The sequence below is a fragment of the Pseudophryne corroboree genome, unplaced genomic scaffold (assembly GCF_028390025.1).
Source record: "Pseudophryne corroboree isolate aPseCor3 unplaced genomic scaffold, aPseCor3.hap2 scaffold_475, whole genome shotgun sequence".
NCBI lineage: Eukaryota > Metazoa > Chordata > Amphibia > Anura > Myobatrachidae > Pseudophryne > Pseudophryne corroboree.
The window spans coordinates 178,272-194,727 of NW_026970087.1; the positions used below are offsets into that span (position 1 = coordinate 178,272).

The window sequence follows — 16,456 nt, forward strand, 5'->3', positions numbered from 1 at the left end:
ATCTGACTTTTACCAGAGCTGACCAGAGGAAAGCACAAACACAGTCCCCCACTACCACAAATAATGCAGTCGAGTTTCCCACATTTGGGGAAATCACAGGGGTCAGCATACCCAGAATGCAATGAATGAACCTCACCCTGGGAGAACAATCTTCATGACCATGGTATCTCCTATGCAAAATAAGTATGATTTGGGATAGGGCTGGGGAGGGCCGCTGCTCAGGCACATCTCTGTCAAGTAAAGGAGATTCAACTGAGGCAGCACAAGGGAACTCTCATCTGGGGACAACAACTGCAGGGAGAACACATATTTTCAGATGAACATGGGAGAGCAGAAGGCTGCCTAATGCACCCCAAACAACAAACCAAATGCAACAACTAGTACAAGCATTCCTGGGGGAAGGTCTGCAGAAGACGGATTTGCATACGGTGATGTCATCCAAGCAGTGGGCCAAAGTTGGCTGGAACCCTCATCTGCATATGAAAAGAGAAAAGGGGTATGCAGGGCATGGCGGCCTTTTGCGGCGCTTGGATGACCCTTAGTTCGCATTAAACACCTCCACCCTCCGTCGGTGTGGGGCTCATGTTGGCTATGCCCCAGCCCCTGAAGCATTCAAGCTGATTTCTTGCAGCAGCTGGGCACTGTAACAGCTCCAGAGCTGCTCTGAAAGGCAAGTAAAAGGGTGTGGGCCCTGCAGCACTACCTGTAGTTTGCATTGTGCGTTGGAAGGCACAAAGTAAGCAGACAGGAGAAGTCAGGAGAGTGCACAAGGGCATAGAAGGCAGCGGCTCAAGAAAAGAGAAGTGGAAACAGACAGCAAACTAGGCTGGAGAGAGACCTGAGACAAAGAGATCTGAATTATACGAGTAGCCGACTAGAGGAAACACAAATTATGCAGTCAAGTGTCCCACATTTGGGGAAATCGTAGGAGCAGCACACCCAGAGTGCAATGGGTGAGCCTTGCCCTGGGAGAAGCACCTTCATGATCATAGTATCTCACCTGGCAGGTAAGTAGGAGTTGGGCTAGAGATGGGGAGGGTCGCTGCTCGGGCACCCCCCTGTCAAGTGAAGGAGATCCAACTGAGGCAGCACAAGGAAACTCTCGAAAAAAGAACAAGGCTAGAGGAAGATCTGAGACAAAGAAATCTGTCTTTTACCAGAGCTGACCAGAGGAAAGCACAAACACAGTCCCCCACTACCACAATTAATGCAGTCGAGTTTCCCACATTTGGGGAAATCACAGGGGTCAGCATACCCAGAATACAATGAATGAACCTCACCCTGGGAGAACAATCTTCATGACCATGGAAACTCCTATGCAAAATAAGTATGATTTGGGATAGGGCTGGGGAGGGCCGCTGCTCAGGCACATCTCTGTCAAGTAAAGGAGATTCAACTGAGGCAGCACAAGGGAACTCTCATCTGGGGACAACAACTGCAGGGAGAACACATATTTTCAGATGAACATGGGAGGGCAGAAGGCTGCCTAATACTGAAGCACCCCCAAACAACAAACCAAATGTAACAACTAGTAAAAGCATTCCTGGGAGAAGGTCTGCAGAAGACGGATTTGCATACGGTGATGTCATCCAAGCAGTGGGCCAAAGTTGGCTGGAACCCTCATCTGCATATGAAAAGAGAAAAGGGTTATGCAGGGCATGGCGGCCTTTTGCGGTGCTTGGATGACCCCTAGTTCGCATTAAATACCTCCACCCTCCTTCGGTGTGGGGCTCATGTTGGCTATGCCCCAGCCCCTGAAGCATTCAAGCTGATTTCTTGCAGCAGCTGGGCACTGTAACAGCTCCAGAGCTGCTCTGTACGGCAAGTAAAAGGGTGTGGGCCCTGCAGCACTACCTGTAGTTCGCATTGTGCGTTGGAAGGCACAAAGTAAGCAGACGGGAGAAGTCAGGATAGTGCGCAAGGGCATAGAAGGGAGCGGCTCAAGAAAACAGAAGTGGAAACAGACAGCAAACTAGGCTGGAGAGAGACCTGAGACAAAGAGATCTGAATTATACGAGAGCCGACCAGGGGAAACACAAATTATGCAGTCAAGTTTCCCACATTTGGGGAAATCGCAGGAGCAGCACACCCAGAGTGCAATGGGTGAGCCTTGCCCTGGGAGAAGCACCTTCATGATCATAGTATCTCACCTGGCAGGTATGTAGGAGTTGGGCTAGAGCTGGGGAGGGTCGCTGCTCGGGTACCCCCCTGTCAAGTGAAGGAGATCAAACTGAGGCAGCACAATGGAACTCTCGAAAGAAGAACAAGGCTAGAGGAAGATCTGAGACAAAGAAATCTGACTTTTACCAGAGCTGACAAGAGGAAAACACAAACACAGTGCCCCACTACCACAAATAATGCAGTTGAGTTTCCCACATTTGGGGAAATCACAGGGGTCAGCATACCCAGAATGCAATGAATGAACCTCACCCTGGGAGAACAATCTTTATGACCATGGTATCTCCTATGCAAAATAAGTATGATTTGAGATAGGGCTGGGGAGGGCCGCTGCTCAGGCACATCTCTGTCAAGTAAAGGAGATTCAACTGAGGCAGCACAAGGGAACTCTCATCTGGGGACAACAACTGCCGGGAGAACACATATTTTCAGATGAACATGGGAGGGCAGAAGGCTGCCTAATACTGAAGCACGCCCAAACAACAAACCAAATGCAACAACTAGTACAAGCATTCCTGGGAGAAGGTCTGCAGAAGACGGATTTACATACGGTGATGTCATCCAAGCAGTGGGCCAAAGTTGGCTGGAACCCTCATCTGCATATGTTGAAGATACAATTTGTGAATTGCATTTAATACTATCTCCCTTTCCTGGGGAGAAGATGGTAGGGCCGATTTGAAAAACCGGCGAGGAGGCACCTCTTCGAATTTCAGCTTGTAACCCTGAGAAACAATTTCTATTGCCTAGGGATCCACCTGCGAATGAACCCAGATGTGGCTGAAAACTCGAAGACGTGCCCTCAACTGGGCGGACTCCTTTAGCGGAGCCCCAGCGTCATGCGGTGGATTTTGTAGAGGCCGGGGAGGACTTCTGTTCCTGGGAACTAGCTGTGTTGTGCAGCTTCTTCCCTCTGCCCTTACCTCTGGCAAGAAAGGACGCACCTCGTACTTTCTTGTTTCTCTGTGATCGAAAGGACTGCATTTGATAATGTGGTGCTTTCTTAGGCTGTGAGGGAATATAAGGCAAAAAATTTGATTTACCAGCTGTAGCTGTGGAGACTAGGTCCGAGAGACCTTTCCCAAACAATTCCTCACCCCTGTAAGGTAAAACCTCCATATGCCTTTTTGAGTCGGCATCACCTGTCCATTGCCGGGTCCATAGGACTCGTCTAGCAGAAATCGACATAGCGTTTATTCTAGAACCCAGTAGACTAATGTCACTTTGAGCATCTCTCATATATAGGACAGCATCTTTTATATGCCCTATGGTCAATAACATAGCATCCTTATCTAGGGTCTCAATCTCTGCTGATAAGGTATCTGTCCATGCTGCCACCGCGCTACAACCCCGGCCGACGCAATTGCCGGTCTGAGTAAGGTACCAGAATGTGTGTAAATGGACTTTAGGGTAACCTCCTGCTTGCGGTCAGCAGGGTCCCTGATGGTAGCCGTATCCTGGGATGGCAGCGCTACCTTTTTGGATAAGCGTGTCAATGCTTTATCCACCCTAGGGGAGGATTCCCACCGTATCCTGTCCATTGGCGGGAAAGGATACGCCATAAGAATCCTTTTGGGAATCTGCAGCTTTTTGTCTGGAGATTCCCAAGCTTTTTCACATAATTCGTTCAACTCATGTGAGGGGGGAAAGGTTATCTCAGGTTTCTTTCCCTTATACATGTGTACCCTCGTGTCAGGGACAGGGGACTCTGTGATGTGCAAAACATCTTTTATTGCAATAATCATATATCGAATACATTTAGCCAATTTTGGCTGTAACTTTGCATCATCGTAGTCGACACTGGAGTCAGAATCTGTGTCGGTATCTGTGTCAACTATTTGGGATAGTGGGCGCTTTTGAGACCCCAAAGGTCCCTGCGACATAGGGACAGGCATGGGTTGACTCCCTGACTGTTCCCTAGCTTCAGCTTTGTCTAATCTCTTGTGTAATAAGTTTACATTAGCACTTAAAACATTCCACATATCCATCCAGTCAGGTGTCGGCGTTGTCGATGGAGACACCACATTAATTTGCTCCTGCTCCTCTCTAGGAGAGCCTTCTACCTCAGACATGTCGACACACGTGTACCGACACACCATACACTCAGGGAATCCTCTTATCTGAGGACAGTTCCCCAACAAGGCCCTTTGGAGAGACAGAGAGAGAGAGTATGCCAGCACACACCCCAGCGCTATATGACCCAGGAAAAAAACACAATAATTTTATGTTTACCCAGTAGCGCTGTATTTCCATATATATATGCGCCTAATTATGTGCCCCCCTCTTCTTTAAGACCCTCTTTCTACCGTGGTATAAGCAGGGGAGAGTCCGTGGAGCTTCCCCTCAGCGGTGCTGTGGAGAAAATGGCGCTGGTGAGTGCTGAGGGAGAAGCCCCACCCCCTCAGCGACGGGCTTCTGTCCCGCTCAAATATAGTAAAAAAATGGCGGGGGCTCTTATATATATATACAGTGCCTAGCTGCATATATATTTATTTTGCCAAAGAGAGGTCTATATTGCTGCCCAGGGCGTCCCCCCTGCGCCCTTCACCCTTACACTGACTGCCGTGTGTGAGGTGTATTGGAGCAATGGAGCACAGCTTTACTGCTGTGCGTTACCTCAGTGAAGATCATGAAGTCTTCCGCCGCCTCTGAAGTCTTCTTTTCTTCTCATACTCACCCGGCTTCTATCTTCCGGCTCTGCGAGGGGGACGGCGGCGCGGCTCTGGGACGGACGGCGAGGGTGAGACCTGCGTACCGATCCCTCTGGAGCTAATGCTGTACAGTAGCCTAAGAAGCAGAGCCTATCAACTCACAGAAGTAGGTGTGCATCTCTCCCCTCCGCCCCTCGATGCAGGGAGTCTGTTGCCAGCAGGCTCCCTGAAAATAAAAAAATCTAACAAATATACTTTCTGTCAGGAAACTCAGGAGAGCTCCCTGAAAAGCACCCAGTCTCCTCTGGGCACAGTAGTAAACTGAGGTCTGGAGGAGGGGCATAGAGGGAGGAGCCAGTGCACACCCAGATCTAAAGTCTTTCTTAAAGTGCCCATGTCTCCTGCGGAGCCCGTCTATCCTTACGGAGTCCCCAGCATCCTCTAGGACGTAAGAGAAAAATTATGCTGGCAGAAAAATCCAATTGAGTGATTAAACAGCTCCAGAGCTGCTCTGTAAGGCAAGTAAAAGGGTGTGGGCCCTGCAGCACTACCTGTAGTTTGCATTGTGCATTGGAAGCCTAGTTTGCTGTCTGTTTCCACTTCTTTTTTCTTGAGCCCCTCCCGTCTATACCCTTGTGCACTATCCTGACTTCTCCTCCCGTCTGCTTACTTTGTGCCTTCCAATGCACAATGCAAACTACAGGTAGTGCTGCAGGGCCCACACCCTTTTACTTGCCTTATAGAGCAGCTCTTGAGCTGTTACAGTGCCCAGCTGCTGCAAGAAATCAGCGTGAATGCTTCAGGGGCTGGGGCATGGCCAACATGAGCCCCACACCGAAGGAGGGTGGGGGTGTTTAATGCGAACTAGGGGTCTCGCACAATGCGAACTACAGGTAGTGCTGCAGGGCCCACACCCTTTTACTTGCCTTACAGAGCAGCTCTGGAGCTGTTACAGTGCCCAGCTGCTGCAAGAAATCAGCTTGAATCCTTCAGGGGCTGGGGCATAGCCAACATGAGCCCCACACCGACGGAGGGTGGAGGTGTTTAATGCGAACTAGGGGTCATCCAAGTGCCGCAAAAGGCCGCCATGCCCTGCACGCCCCTTTTCTCTTTTCATATGCAGACGAGGGTTGAAGCCAACTTTGACCCACTGCTTGGATGACATCGCCATATGCAAATCCATCTGCTGCAGGCCTTCCCCCAGGAATGCTTGCACTAGTTGTTGCATTTGGTTTGTTGTTTGGGGGTGCTTCAGTATTAGGCAGCCTTCTGCCCTCCCATGTTCATCTGAAAATATGTGTTCTCCCTGCAGTTGTTGTCCCCAGATGAGAGTTCCCTTGTGCTGCCTCAGTTGAATCTCCTTTACTTGACAGAGATGTGCCTGAGCAGCGGCCCTCCCCAGCCCTATCCCAAATCATACTTATTTTGCATAGGAGATACCATGGTCATGAAGACTGTTCTCCCAGGGTGCGGTTCATTCATTGCATTCTGGGTATGCTCACCCCTGTGATTTCCCCAAATGTGGGAAACTCGACTGCATTATTTAATGCGAACTAGGGGTCATCCAAGCACCGCAAAAGGCCGCCATGCCCTGCATACCCCTTTTCTCTTTTCATAAGCAGACGAGGTTTGAAGCCAACTTTGACCCACTGCTTGGATGACATCACTTGCTGCCTTTCCAATGAAGCAAGTTTAATTTAATAATAGGTGAAAAACCATCCCTACAAAGGTGTTAATCAGATACTTGGCTTTGTGGACACTTTTCAGAGCACAAATTTGTTAGCATAAAAATAAAGCCAGAAAATGAAGAGCTGTTTAATCACTCAATTGGATTTTTCTGCCAGCATATTTCTTTTTCTCTGCAACCCACTGCTAAATTGTGCTTCCTAGCTGTTTTTATAAAATCACTGAATCAAATCTAACTCTGATTACATCAGAGAAGGCCAGGTACCCTACACCATAACAGGGGGTTTGAAATTTTGACTTGTCTACTTAAAGATCACCAAAATCTGATAACAAGGTCAATTACGTCCCTGGGTGGGATTGAACCACCAACCTTTTGATTAATAGCTGAACACACTAACCGATTGCGCCACAGAGACACTTTGCGAAAAGTCCATACTGACAAAGACTAATAAGCATTCATCTAGAACGTTTCCTAGAAAAACTTTAAAAAGTCAATAATCTGGAGAGTTTTTGTAAGATGTTTCTTCCAGCAACCAATGAAGAAACACATTGGTACTTTCGCATGATGAGTGAGTGCTTCAGGATCTCTTGCACTTACATGTGCAGCAGAGTACTGCAATGGAAGCATGCTGGGCACATAACCCAGAGGTAGGCAGATTGAAACTATCCTTTGCTATATGCATTTTTTTTTTGTTCATTAAAGTAATCCAAAACTGGGATTGATATTTTAGCTTTTATTTTTACTTAAAGTACAATAACTTTTACCATTTTAATTTGTTTTAATAGTATATTGACAGTATTGTTTTCTTTCAAAAATCCAATTAATTTTCTTTACCCGATTATTAAAATGGTAATTGACAAAAACAAACTACATTGTCACCAGAAGAGCAATACAAAATGTACAAGGGATATATTAAAATCATCTTTCCAGCTTGAATTTCAATGATGCATTGGGGCAACGATTTTGTGAGAAACATCTTCACCCTTAAATAAAGATTTTCTTAATTCCTTACCTGTGTGCTAATTAGATATCACCTTGTTTTCACATTAAACAGACTTCCACATGAGAAAGCAGCAAGGATGCAGTGGCGTTAATGTTTCCTGGTGTCAACCTGTATTATTTCAGTAGATATTGAAATGAGGATGCATCTTGCTGCCTTTCCAATGAAGCAAGTTTAATTTAGTAATAGGTGAAAAACCATCCCTACAAATATGTTAATCAGATACTTGGCTTTGTGGACACTTTTCAGAGAACAAATTCGTTAGCATAAAAATAAAGCCAGAAAATGAAGAGCTGTTTAATCACTCAATTGGATTTTTCTGCCAGCATATTTCTTTTTCTCTGCAACCCACTGCTAAATTGTGCTTCCTAGCTGTTTTTTTTATAAAATCACTTATTCAAATCTAACTCTGATTACATCAGAGTAGGCCAGGTACCCTACACCATAAGAAGGGGGTTTGAAATTTTGACTTGTCTACTTAAAGATCACCAAAATCTGATAACAAGGTCAATTACATCCCTGTGTGGGATTGAACCACCAACCCTTTGATTAATAACCAAACACACTAACAGATTGCGCCACAGAGACACTTTACAAACGTACATACTGACAAAGGCTAATAAGCATTCATCTAGAACGTTTCCTAGAAAAACTTTAAAAAGTCAATAATCTGGAGAGTTTTTGTAAGATGTTTCTTCCATCAACCAACGAAGAAACACATTGGTACTTTCCCATGATGAGTGAGTGCTTCAGGAGCTCTTGCACTTACATGTGCAGCAGAGTACTGCAATGGAAAAATGCTGGGCCCATAACCCAGAGGTAGGCAGATTGAAACTATCCTCTGCTATATGCATTTTTTTTTGTTAATTAAAGTAATCCAAAACTGGGATTGATATTTTTGCTCTTTTATTTTTACTTAAAGTACAATAACTTTTACCATTTTAATTTGTTTTAATAGTATATTGACAGTATTGTTTTCTTTCAAAAATCCACTTAATTTTCTTTACCCTATTATTAAAATGGTAATTGACAAAAACAAACTACATTGTCACCAGAAGAGCAATACAAAATGTACAAGTGATATATTAAAATCATCTTTCCAGCTTGAATTTCAATGATGCATTGGGGCAACGATTTTGTGAGAAACACCTTCACCCTTAAATAAAGATTTTCTTAATTCCTTACCTGTGTGCTAATTAGATATCACCTTGTTTTCACATTAAACAGACTTTCACATGCGAAAACAGCAAATATGCAGTGGCGTTAATGTTTCCTGGTGTCAACCTGTATTATTTCCGTAGATATTGAAAAGAGGATGCATCTTGCTGCCTTTCCAATGAAGCAAGTTTAATTTAGTAATAGGTGAAAAACCATCCCTACAAAGATGTTAATCAGATACTTGGCTTTGTGGACACTTTTCAGAGAACAAATTTGTAATCATAAAAATAAAGCCAGAAAATGAAGAGCTGTTTAATCACTCAATTGGATTTTTCTGCCAGCATTTTTCTTTTTCTCTGCAACCCACTGCTAAATTGTGCTTCCTAGCTGTTTTTTTATAAAATCACTTAATCAAATCTAACTCTGATTACATCAGAGAAGGCCAGGTACCCTATACCATAAGAGGGGGTTTGCAATTTTGACTTGTCTACTTTAATATCACCAAAATCTGATCACAAGGTCAATTACGTCCCTGGGTGGGATTGAACCACCAACCTTTTGATAAATAGCTGAACACACTAACCGATTGCGCCACAGAGACACTTTGCAAAAAGCACATACTGACAAAGACTAATAAGCATTCATCTAGAACGTTTCCTAGAAAAACTTTAAAAAGTCAATAATCTGGAGAGTTTTTGTAAGATGTTTCTTCCAGCAACCAATGAAGAAACACATTGGTACTTTCGCATGATGAGTGAGTGCTTCAGGATCTCTTGCACTTACATGTGCAGCAGAGTACTGCAATGGAAGCATGCTGGGCCCATAACCCAGAGGTAGGCAGATTGAAACTATCCTTTGCTATATGAATTTTTTTTTTGTTCATTAAAGTAATCCAAAACTGGGATTGATATTTTAGCTTTTATTTTTACTTAAAGTACAATAACTTTTACCATTTTAATTTGTTTTAATAGTATATTGACAGTATTGTTTTCTTTCAAAAATCCACTTAATTTTCTTTACCTATTATTAAAATGGTAATTGACAAAAACAAACTACATTGTCACCATAAGAGCAATACAAAATGTACAAGTGATATATTAAAATCATCTTTCCAGCTTGAATTTCAATGATGCATTGGGGCAACGATTTTGTGAGAAACATCTTCACCCTTAAATAAAGATTTTCTTAATTCCTTACCTGTGTGCTAATTAGATATCACCTTGTTTTCACATTAAACAGACTTCCACATGCGAAAGCAGCAAGGATGCAGTGGCGTTAATGTTTCCTGGTGTCAACCTGTATTATTTCAGTAGATATTGAAATGAGGATGCATCTTGCTGCCTTTCCAATGAAGCAAGTTTAATTTAGTAATAGGTGAAAAACCATCCCTACAAATATGTTAATCAGATACTTGGCTTTGTGGACACTTTTCAGAGAACAAATTAGTTAGCATAAAAATAAAGCCAGAAAATGAAGAGCTGTTTAATCACTCAATTGGATTTTTCTGCCAGCATATTTCTTTTTCTCTGCAACCCACTGCCAAATTGTGCTTCCTAGCTGTTTTTATAAAATCACTGAATCAAATCTAACTCTGATTACATCAGAGAAGGCCAGGTACCCTACACCATAACAGGGGGTTTGAAATTTTGACTTGTCTACGTAAAGATCACCAAAATCTGATAACAAGGTCAATTAAGTCCCTGGGTGGGATTGAATAACCAACCTTTTGGTTAATAGCCTTACACACTAACTGATTGCGCCACAGCTACACTTTGCAAAAGTACATACTGACAAAGGCTAATAAGCATTCATCTAGAACGATTCCTAGAAACATTTTAAAAAGTCAATAATGTGGAGAGTTTTTGTAAGATGTTTCTTCCATCAACCAATGAAGAAACACATTGGTACTTTCCCATGATAAGTGAGTGCTTCAGGACCTCTTGCACTTACATGTGCAGCAGAGTACTGTAATGGAAGCATGCTGGGTCCATAACCCAGAGGTAGGCAGATTGAAACTATCCTCTGCTATATGCATTTTTTTTTGTTAATTAAAGTAATCCAAAACTGGGATTGATATTTTTGCTCTTTTATTTTTACTTAAAGTACAATAACTTTTACCATTTTAATTTGTTTTAATAGTATATTGACAGTATTGTTTTCTTTCAAAAATCCACTTAATTTTCTTTACCCGATTATTAAAATGGTAATTGACAAAAACAAACTACATTGTCACCAGAAGAGCAATACAAAATGTACAAGTGATATATTAAAATCATCTTTCCAGCTTGAATTTCAATGATGCATTGGGGCAACGATTTTGTGAGAAACATCTTCACCCTTAAATAAAGATTTTCTTAATTCCTTACCTGTGTGCTAATTAGATATCACCTTGTTTTCATATTAAACAGACTTCCACATGCGAAAGCAGCAAGGATGCAGTGGCGTTAATGTTTCCTGGTGTCAACCTGTATTATTTCAGTAGACATTGAAATGAAGATGCATCTTGCTGCCTTTCCAATGAAGCAAGTTTAATTTAGTAATAGGTGAAAAACCATCCCTACAAAGGTGTTAATCAGAGACTTGGCTTTGTGGACACTTTTCAGAGAACAAATTTGTTAGTATAAAAATAAAGCCAGAAAATGAAGAGCTGTTTAATCACTCAATTGGATTTTTCTGCCAGCATATTTCTTTTTCTCTGCAACCCACTGCTAAATTGTTCTTCCTAGCTGTTTTTATAAAATCACTGAATCAAATCTAACTCTGATTACATTAGAGAAGGCCAGGTACCCTACACCATAATAGGGGGTTTGAAATTTTGACTTGTCTACTTAAAGATCACCAAAATCTGATAACAAGGTCAATTAAGTCCCTTGGTGGGATTGAATCACCAACCTTTTGGTTAATAGCCTTACACACTAACTGATTGCGCCACAGCGACACTTTGCAAAAGAACATACTGACAAAGGCTAATAAGCATTCATCTAGAACGATTCCTAGAAACATTTTAAAAAGTCAATAATGTGGAGAGTTTTTGTAAGATGTTTCTTCCATCAACCAATGAAGAAACACATTGGTACTTTCCCATGATGAGTGAGTGCTTCAGGATCTCTTGCACTTACATGTGCAGCAGAGTACTGTAATGGAAGCATGCTGGGTCCATAACCCAGAGGTAGGCAGATTGAAACTATCCTCTGCTATATGCATTTTTTTTGTTAATTAAAGTAATCCAAAACTGGGATTGATATTTTTGCTCTTTTATTTTTACTTAAAGTACAATAACTTTTACCATTTTAATTTGTTTTAATAGTATATTGACAGTATTGTTTTCTTTCAAAAATCCTATTAATTTTCTTTACCCGATTATTAAAATGGTAATTGACAAAAACAAACTACATTGTCACCAGAAGAGCAATACAAAATGTACAAGTGATATATTAAAATCATCTTTCCAGCTTGAATTTCAATGATGCATTGGGGCAACGATTTTGTGAGAAACATCTTCACCCTTAAATAAAGATGTTCTTAATTCCTTACCTGTGTGCTAATTAGATATCACCTTGTTTTCACATTAAACAGACTTCCACATGAGAAAACAGCAAAGATGCAGTGGCGTTAATGTTTCCTGGTGTCAACCTGTATTATTTCCGTAGATATTGAAATGAGGATGCATCTTGCTGCCTTTCCAATGAAGCAAGTTTAATTTAGTAATAGGTGAAAAACCATCCCTACAAAGATGTTAATCAGATACTTGGCTTTGTGGACACTTTTCAGAGAACAAATTTGTTATCATAAAAATAAAGCCAGAAAATGAAGAGCTGTTTAATCACTCAATTGGATTTTTCTGCCAGCATTTTTCTTTTTCTCTGCAACCCACTGCTAAATTGTGCTTCCTAGCTGTTTTTTTATAAAATCACTTAATGAAATCTAACTCTGATTACATCAGAGAAGGCCAGGTACCCTACACCATAAGAGGGGGTTTGCAATTTTGACTTGTCTACTTAAATATTACCAAAATCTGATCACAAGGTCAATTACGTCCCTGGATGGGATTGAACCACCAACCTTTTGATTAATAGCTGAACACACTAACCGATTGCGCCACAGAGACACTTTGCGAAAAGTACATACTGACAAAGACTAATAAGCATTCATCTAGAACGTTTCCTAGAAAAACTTTAAAAAGTCAATAATCTGGAGAGTTTTTGTAAGATGTTTCTTCCAGCAACCAATGAAGAAACACATTGGTACTTTCGCATGATGAGTGAGTGCTTCAGGATCTCTTGCACTTACATGTGCAGCAGAGTACTGCAATGGAAGCATGCTGGGCCCATAACCCAGAGGTAGGCAGATTGATACTATCCTTTGCTATATGCATTTTTTTTTTGTTCATTAAAGTAATCCAAAACTGGGATTGATATTTTAGCTTTTATTTTTACTTAAAGTACAATAACTTTTACCATTTTAATTTGTTTTAATAGTATATTGACAGTATTGTTTTCTTTCAAAAATCCAATTAATTTTCTTTACCCGATTATTAAAATGGTAATTGACAAAAACAAACTACATTGTCACCAGAAGAGCAATACAAAATGTACAAGTGATATATTAAAATCATCTTTCCAGCTTGAATTTCAATGATGCATTGGGGCAACGATTTTGTGAGAAACATCTTCACCCTTAAATAAAGATTTTCTTAATTCCTTACCTGTGTGCTAATTAGATATCACCTTGTTTTCACATTAAACAGACTTCCACATGAGAAAGCAGCAATGATGCAGTGGCGTTAATGTTTCCTGGTGTCAACCTGTATTATTTCAGTAGATATTGAAATGAGGATGCATCTTGCTGCCTTTCCAATGAAGCAAGTTTAATTTAGTAATAGGTGAAAAACCATCCCTACAAATATGTTAATCAGATACTTGGCTTTGTGGACACTTTTCAGAGAACAAATTCGTTAGCATAAAAATAAAGCCAGAAAACGAAGAGCTGTTTAATCACTCAATTGGATTTTTCTGCCAGCATATTTCTTTTTCTCTGCAACCCACTGCTAAATTGTGCTTCCTAGCTGTTTTTTTTATAAAATCACTTATTCAAATCTAACTCTGATTACATCAGAGTAGGCCAGGTACCCTACACCATAAGAAGGGGGTTTGAAATTTTGACTTGTCTACTTAAAGATCACCAAAATCTGATAACAAGGTCAATTACATCCCTGGGTGGGATTGAACCACCAACCCTTTGATTAATAACCAAACACACTAACAGATTGCGCCACAGAGACACTTTACAAACGTACATACTGACAAAGGCTAATAAGCATTCATCTAGAACGTTTCCTAGAAAAACTTTAAAAAGTCAATAATCTGGAGAGTTTTTGTAAGATGTTTCTTCCATCAACCAACGAAGAAACACATTGGTACTTTCCCATGATGAGTGAGTGCTTCAGGATCTCTTGCACTTACATGTGCAGCAGAGTACTGCAATGGAAAAATGCTGGGCCCATAACCCAGAGGTAGGCAGATTGAAACTATCCTCTGCTATATGCATTTTTTTTTGTTAATTAAAGTAATCCAAAACTGGGATTGATATTTTTGCTCTTTTATTTTTACTTAAAGTACAATAACTTTTACCATTTTAATTTGTTTTAATAGTATATTGACAGTATTGTTTTCTTTCAAAAATCCACTTAATTTTCTTTACCCTATTATTAAAATGGTAATTGACAAAAACAAACGACATTGTCACCAGAAGAGCAATACAAAATGTACAAGTGACATATTAAAATCATCTTTCCAGCTTGAATTTCAATGATGCATTGGGGCAACGATTTTGTGAGAAACACCTTCACCCTTAAATAAAGATTTTCTTAATTCCTTACCTGTGTGCTAATTAGATATCACCTTGTTTTCACATTAAACAGACTTCCACATGCGAAAGCAGCAAGGATGCAGTGGCGTTAATGTTTCCTGGTGTCAACCTGTATTATTTCAGTAGACATTGAAATGAGGATGCATCTTGCTGCCTTTCCAATGAAGCAAGTTTAATTTAGTAATAGGTGAAAAACCATCCCTACAAAGGTGTTAATCAGAGACTTGGCTTTGTGGACACTTTTCAGAGAACAAATTTGTTAGCATAAAAATAAAGCCAGAAAATGAAGAGCTGTTTAATCACTCAATTGGATTTTTTTGCCAGCATATTTCTTTTTCTCTGCAACCCACTGCTAAATTGTGCTTCCTAGCTGTTTTTATAAAATCACTGAATCAAATCTAACTCTGATTACATCAGAGAAGGCCAGGTACCCTACACCATAACAGGGGGTTTGAAATTTTGACTTGTCTACTTAAAGATCACCAAAATCTGATAACAAGGTCAATTACGTCCCTGGGTGGGATTGAACCACCAACGTTTTGGTTAATAACCATAAACACTAACTGATTGCGCCACAGCGACACTTTGCAAAAGCATATACTGAAAAAGGCTAATAAGCATTCATCTAGAACGTTTCCTAGAAACATTTTAAAAAGTCAATAATGTGGAGAGTTTTTGTAAGATGTTTCTTCCATCAACCAATGAAGAAACACATTGGTACTTTCCCATGATGAGTGAGTGCTTCAGGATCTCTTGCACATACATGTGCAGCAGAGTACTGTAATGGAAGCATGCTGGGTCCATAACCCAGAGGTAGGCAGATTGAAACTATCCTCTGCTATATGCATTTTTTTTGTTAATTAAAGTAATCCAAAACTGGGATTGACATTTTTGCTCTTTTATTTTTACTTAAAGTACAATAACTTTTACCATTTTAATTTGTTTTAATAGTATATTGACAGTATTGTTTTCTTTCAAAAATTCACTTAATTTTCTTTTCTGTGTGCTAATTAGATATCACCTTGTTTTCACATTAAATAGACTACCACATGAGAAAGCAGCAAGGATGCAGTGGCGTTAATGTTTCCTGGTGGTAGTGGGGGACTGTGTTTGTGCTTTCCTCTGGTCAGCTCTGGTAAAAGTCAGATTTCTTTGTCTCAGATCTTCCTCTAGCCTTGTTCTTCTTTCGAGAGTTCCCTTGTGCTGCCTCAGTTGGATCTCCTTCACTTGACAGGGGCGTACCCGAGCAGCGACCCTCCCCAGCACTAGCCCAACTCCTACTTACCTGCCAGGTGAGATACTATGATCATGAAGGTGCTTCTCCCAGGGCAAGGCTCACCCATTGCACTCTGGGTGTGCTGCTCCTGCGATTTCCCCAAATGTGGGAAACTTGACTGCATAATTTGTGTTTCCCCTGGTCGGCTCTCGTATAATTCAGATCTCTTTGTCTCAGGTCTCTCTCCAGCCTAGTTTGCTGTCTGTTTCCACTTCTCTTTTCTTAAACCGCTCCCTTCTATGCCCTTGCGCACCTTAATTAAATCTAACTCTGATTACGTCAGAGAAGGCCAGGTACCCTACACCATAAGAGGGGGTTTGAAATTTTGACTTGTCTACTTAAAGATCACCAAAATCTGATCACAAGGTCAATTACATCACTGGGTGGGAACCTTTTGGTTAATAGCCCATGTAAGTGCAAGAGATCCTGAAGCACTCACTCATCATGGGAAAGTACCAATGTGTTTCTTACAAAAATTCTCCAGATTATTGACTTTTTAAAGTTTTTCTAGGAAACGTTCTAGATGAATGCTTATTAGCCTTTGTCAGTATGTACTTTCGCAAAGTGTCGCTATGGCGCAATCAGTTAGTGTGTATGGCTATTAACCTAAAGGTTGGTGATTCAATCCCACCCAGGGACGT

General features: G+C 41.1%; 6 non-coding genes and 1 pseudogene across 6 annotated transcripts; 2 read left to right on the top strand and 5 right to left on the bottom strand.

Annotated features, from left to right (window-relative positions):
• Positions 1 to 23: 23 nt before the first annotated feature.
• LOC135028208 (U1 spliceosomal RNA) lies at positions 24 to 187 on the bottom strand. Its single transcript, XR_010224558.1, has one exon. It is a non-coding gene; the product is annotated as a U1 spliceosomal RNA (small nuclear RNA).
• Positions 188 to 851: 664 nt separating this feature from the next.
• LOC135028322 (U1 spliceosomal RNA) lies at positions 852 to 1,015 on the bottom strand. The gene has a single exon (XR_010224665.1). It is a non-coding gene; the product is annotated as a U1 spliceosomal RNA (small nuclear RNA).
• Positions 1,016 to 1,167: 152 nt separating this feature from the next.
• Positions 1,168 to 1,331, bottom strand: LOC135028205 (U1 spliceosomal RNA). The gene has a single exon (XR_010224555.1). It is a non-coding gene; the product is annotated as a U1 spliceosomal RNA (small nuclear RNA).
• Positions 1,332 to 2,002: 671 nt separating this feature from the next.
• On the bottom strand, positions 2,003 to 2,165 carry LOC135028312 (U1 spliceosomal RNA). Its single transcript, XR_010224659.1, has one exon. It is a non-coding gene; the product is annotated as a U1 spliceosomal RNA (small nuclear RNA).
• A 152-nt stretch (positions 2,166 to 2,317) lies between these two features.
• Positions 2,318 to 2,481, bottom strand: LOC135028177 (U1 spliceosomal RNA). Its single transcript, XR_010224528.1, has one exon. It is a non-coding gene; the product is annotated as a U1 spliceosomal RNA (small nuclear RNA).
• A 3,761-nt stretch (positions 2,482 to 6,242) lies between these two features.
• On the top strand, positions 6,243 to 6,421 carry LOC135028390 (U1 spliceosomal RNA; annotated as a pseudogene).
• Positions 6,422 to 15,816: 9,395 nt separating this feature from the next.
• Positions 15,817 to 15,979, top strand: LOC135028281 (U1 spliceosomal RNA). The gene has a single exon (XR_010224630.1). It is a non-coding gene; the product is annotated as a U1 spliceosomal RNA (small nuclear RNA).
• Positions 15,980 to 16,456: the final 477 nt, after the last annotated feature.